General features: G+C 42.5%; 1 long non-coding RNA gene across 4 annotated transcripts; it reads right to left on the reverse strand.

Moving 5' to 3' along the window:
• Window positions 1-339: 339 nt before the first annotated feature.
• On the reverse strand, window positions 340-5188 carry LOC135567118 (uncharacterized). 4 transcript variants are annotated; one of them, XR_010462258.1, is made up of 7 exons: window positions 4735-5188; window positions 4205-4316; window positions 3141-3370; window positions 1649-1866; window positions 1312-1411; window positions 1041-1212; window positions 340-447 (listed from the first exon to the last, which is right to left on the reverse strand). It is a non-coding gene; the product is annotated as an uncharacterized LOC135567118 (long non-coding RNA). The 4 variants fall into 4 exon arrangements; XR_010462259.1 differs by lacking the exon at window positions 4205-4316 and having other exon boundaries at window positions 4821-5188; XR_010462256.1 differs by lacking the exon at window positions 4205-4316.
• Window positions 5189-5227: the final 39 nt, after the last annotated feature.

Consider the following 5227-nt stretch of genomic DNA (forward strand, 5'->3'; position numbering starts at 1 on the left):
GGCAGCTTATAGAGTCCATGCCCAGACGAATTGAGGCTGTTCTGAGAGGAAAAAGGTGTGCAACTCAATATTTGAAAGACGTTCCTAATGTTTTGTGCACTCAGTGTATGTAGTCCTACATGTTTTTAAATAGTACAGTATCACAAACCACAGAACAAATCCATATAAAGTGTGGGCCTGTAGTATCTGTAAATCAACTAAACATTGTTTTTTATTTCCATAATGCAGATAATAAAGCATCGTTGTTCATGTAATAATCTAATATTAGCATTATAACTCTAGGAAGAGGAAATGGTCATAAAATCAAATAGATGAAAAGACTTGTGAAAAGACAAAAAATGTTTTTGAACTACAACTTATTTTATTTAAAAATGTCAAATTCAGTGCAAAGTAATGTAGTGCATTGGTGTCTAGATCCCTGTTGGGTGGCAAAGTGTCACACGAATCCTGTGGGGAGAGAAAACAAAAACCGTACTTTTGCATTGGAATGTTACATATACAGGATGTACATAAATGGGCATAAACACGTGACACAGAAAATACAAATATTGACATTTAGGAATTCAAAATACATCAAAATATATTTTGTTCTGTCTATGGAATATATCAACATTTTTTAAATTTTTATATATGTATAAAATATACTTGTCTGTACAGTAAGTCAATTTAGGAAATCTAAAATGCACAAAAATATGTTTCTGTAATGTCTAAAATAAAATATATGTGTATAATATATACTTGTCTATAGCATAAAGCAATGCAGAAGCATTGTAAATGATGATAGAACACATCAAATTAATGTGAACATGAAGATGGACACAAAGGAGAGATTTAATTAAAAAATCATATTTTAATACGTTTTTAATGCTGAAGTTTTTTAAGGCTGAAAAAAATCTATGTATGGCAAATCCCCTCTTTGCAAACGGGCTGCTGGACAAAAATAGTTAATATCCTTGCTACTTCAGCCATTTGCTATGTTAAAGTAAAATCTCAGTTAATGATGAATGGATACAATTTGGAAGGATTTTCCAGAGTCATACCTCAGTAGGGTAGAGTGGCAGGTGGCACAACCATTGGTGCCATGAGGTCAAAGTGTGAAGGAGGGCGCAAGCCAGAGAGCTGTAGGAAGCAGTCCAGGCCCACGGCTTGGAGGCTTTGAGTTGGTCCCATCATGGCAATGCATTGTAGGGTATCCACTGCCCCATAGACCTGCTGGTAGTGGGAAAGGTGTTAGCAGGAGACCACCAGGGACATCTATGATCGGCTGACACGGTCTTGGTTAAACCACATGTATTCTAAAGCAATATTCACCTGCTTTCATAGAGTAAGGATTCATTCCTTTGGGGACACTGCCAATGTTCCCCTGATATCCATATGTCCCCATCGATGGAGGTGGTGGTGCACACTTGTTCTGTAAAACACATCAACGCATTTTCCAAATTGTTAGTAATATTATCAGTTGAAATACAATGGTTCACTGTTTTTCATTTCATTGAATTTAAGTGTGTGCCTTGGGCTTAGTTTTGTTAACCCATCTGTGCAGAGTTGGATCCCAGACAATCTGAGGAAGAAGATATTAGCAATTTTTTCATTTGAATCCACTCAATTGTCTCTACATAGAATATAGTGTTAATAACCAGTTCCTTACAGATCTGTCTTTGTCCTCGGGTAGATTAACCTCCTTCTTATTAACTCTTCCACTCCCAAAGGCCCAGCTGAGCCAACCTCCACTGTTATTGTGAACAGCAGGGGTCTCGGGCTCAGCCACCGGCCGGCTGCCAGTCTGGCACTGAGGGTTGGCCTCGGAGTGTTCCGGCTTCGTGATAGACATCATAGCAGGATGCTCAACATATCTAAGTCGGACATCTGTAATAAGTAGGAGAAGTCAGGCCACTCTGCTCATGTCACCATACAGAGCAATTACTAGCTGACAGGTAGGAACGTCTCGCTCTGATACTCTGTTACAACCCAATCTTAACCTACACACAGTCACAGGGATTACTGGGAGGTTACTCCAGGACTCTGCCATCACATTGTTTTGGTTGCAAAATCAACAATTCCCTGCATATTATGTGAGGGCTTACAAATGTGACCAATCACCAAACTTTCTGCATAAAATAGTCACATCATCACGCTATCACAATGGTCATTTCTTTACTAATTAGGTAAGCTTAAGTGACCTCTTCTCTTGGAATAGAAATCCATAGGTGGAGTACACGCTCTACCATCACATTTCCTACTTTCGCACAGTGACAGTAGCTGCTGTATGAATTCCCTCCCTCTGTGCAGGGACACTGGCTGTGAGGAGGATGTTCTCCCTCTTTTCAGGGATGAGGATACCCTCCCTCTCAGCAGGGACACTAGCCTTTGGGACAATCCCCTCCCTGTGCGCAGGGACGCTGGCCATTGGGACGATTCCCTTCCTATGCGCAGAGACACTGGCCATCAGGAGGATCCACTCCTTTTGTGCAGGGATGAGGCCTGATGCTCTGAGGATCTTCTTCTTCTGCGCAGTGATAGAAGATGCTGGAAGAATCCCCTCCCTCTGTGACGGGATGAGGCCTGATGCTCGGAGGATCCCCTCCCTCTGTGCAGGGATGAGACCTGATGGTCGGAGGATCCCCTCCCTCTGTGCAGGGATGAGACCTGATGGTCGGAGGATCCCCTCCCTCTGTGCAGGGATGAGACCTGATGGTCGGAGGATCTCCTCCCTCTGTGCAGCGATGCTAGCTGCTGAGAGAATCCGCTCCCTCTGTGCAGGGACACTGGCTGTTTGGAGAATCCCCTCCCTCTGTGCAGGGACACTGGCTGTTTGGAGGATCCCCTCCCTCTGTACAGGGACACTGGCTGTTTGGAGAATCCCCTCCCTCTGTGCAGGGACACTGGCTGTTTGGAGAATCCCCTACCTCTGTGCAGGGACACTGGCTGTTTGGAGGATCCCCTCCCTCTGTACAGGGACACTGGCTGTTTGGAGAATCCCCTCCCTCTGTGCAGGGACACTGGCTGTTTGGAGAATCCCCTACCTCTGTGCAGGGACACTGGCTGTTTGGAGGATCCCCTCCCTCTGTACAGGGACACTGGCTGTTTGGAGAATCCCCTCCCTCTGTGCAAGGACACTGGCTGTTTGGAGAATCCCCTACCTCTGTACAGGGACACTGGCTGTTCGGAGGATCCCCTCCCTCTGTGCAGTGATGCTAGCTGCTGGGAGAATCCCCTCCCTCTGTACAGGGACACTGGCTGTTCGGAGGATCCCCTCCCTCTGTGCAGTGATGCTAGCTGCTGGGAGAATCCCCTCCCTCTGTGCAGGGATGAGGCATGATGCTCGGAGGATCTCCTCTCTCTACACAGCAACTTTGGCTGCTGTGATGATCTGCAGGTATAATATAGAGCATATAGTCATTCCTAAAAAAATCCTCAACCACTTGGAATCTATAACATAATTGACACATACACTGAGTGTATTAAACATTATTAAGAACACCTTCTCTTTCTGTGACATAGACTAATCAGGTGAAAGCTATTATCCCTTATTGATATTAATTGTTAAATCTTCTTCTCAGTGTAGATGTAGGGGAGGAGACAGGTTAAAGATTGATTTGTAGACAATTGAGACATGGATTGTGTATGTGTGTCATTCAGAGGGTGAATGGGCAAGACCAAAGATTTAAGTCCCTTTGAACAGAGTATGGTAGTAGGTGCCAGAAGCACCGGTTTGTGTCAAGAACTGCCATGTTGTTGGGTTTTTCAACAATGGTCCACCACCAAGGGGGGAAACTCAATGGGAAGGTGTTCTTAATGTTTTGTTCACTCAGTGTAGATCAATCCCTAGCATATACTTTTGTATGTGTACTGATACTGTAAATACAAATTATATTAATGTTATCTACAATATATTATAATACCGTAAGCCTCCCTGCTGCAGGGGCATTTCCTCATATAATTTTGAGCTGATTTTCTTCACTTTAGCAATATTTTGTATCTTTGATCATTTTCACATTTATTGTGTTTGGAATGGCCCTGTTACTACAGGAGATGATGCTATCATAAAGTATTTGATGTACGTATGTAGTATAATTACCCATAATGCTCACTGACTGAACATTTCAGAGATAGCATTAACAATTGTACATGAGACAGTGCTTCCAGATATTGAGGTATCTTCCTTCTGAGGAATGTAAAACAAATCTGGTGTGTGAGTACTCACATGAAAGGTATCCATGATTCTAGATTAAGCCAATCATGTATTTGATTACCATCCTATGGGTCAGCAATGGAATGATTGCTACACAGCTTTCAGGCGACTTTATGTCTTGGGCCTGGATGAATCATTGAAATACGAGTAATATTGTGAATTTGTGATGCATAATTGCCATTGTGATTTGGAATATTCCATCAAAGTTATTTGTTTTGACAGTCAAAATAACTAACTCTTACGGTGAATCATTTGACTTGAGTTGACAGAAGTAGCAACTTTATATTCTGACCTAGACACTGATTTGTGCAATGCCCAATGCATAATCTATGCATGTTATTGGCCGAGGGTCTCATAGTCCAAAAACAGCATTGGCCATTGGACTGCTCAGACAAAACAACTAACTTTTACGATTAATCACTTGACTGGAGTAACTTGAGTTCGGAACTAAAACATTAAAAGTAGGCTATAGCTTGATGCATATCCTCATCTCACACTGTCTTGGAGGATAAAACTGAGACTGTAGCCAGCTTCCATTTTACCTAATTTTATTGTCCAAAGAATGTTCTCATAGTCCAGAAGTATTGGATGAAAATCCACAATGTTGGTGCCATACAGGAGCACTGACCAATCTGCCTCCAATAGAGGACTGCTGGTTTTGAGGATGGTGTGGAGGTCAGTGGTTGATGATCTCAGCACCCCCTGAGATGGTGAGTATGGTTTCAGTTGACCACTATTGTGCTGGTAGATCAGATCGGAGCTTCGGGGAAAGGTAATTTAGTGCTTTGAATGTGGTTCATATGGCCTTATTCAGGACTTGGACAAGGAGTCAATGCAGTTTAAAGATGCATTTACATGGGGGTTTGGATGATAGTGTCACATTTCTTAGAATGAACGAAAATATTGGAGTTTGGGGACTGGAGGGGATAATAGTCAAGTTGGGAAATGTGCAAATATTTAGATACAAATATATAGTCAAGTTGGGGATTATTCAGATATTCCTGTTGAAAAGAGAAAGACAGAAAGATATAATCT

The sequence above is a fragment of the Oncorhynchus nerka genome, unplaced genomic scaffold (genome assembly GCF_034236695.1).
Source record: "Oncorhynchus nerka isolate Pitt River unplaced genomic scaffold, Oner_Uvic_2.0 unplaced_scaffold_2598, whole genome shotgun sequence".
NCBI classification, from domain to species: Eukaryota; Metazoa; Chordata; class Actinopteri; order Salmoniformes; family Salmonidae; genus Oncorhynchus; species Oncorhynchus nerka.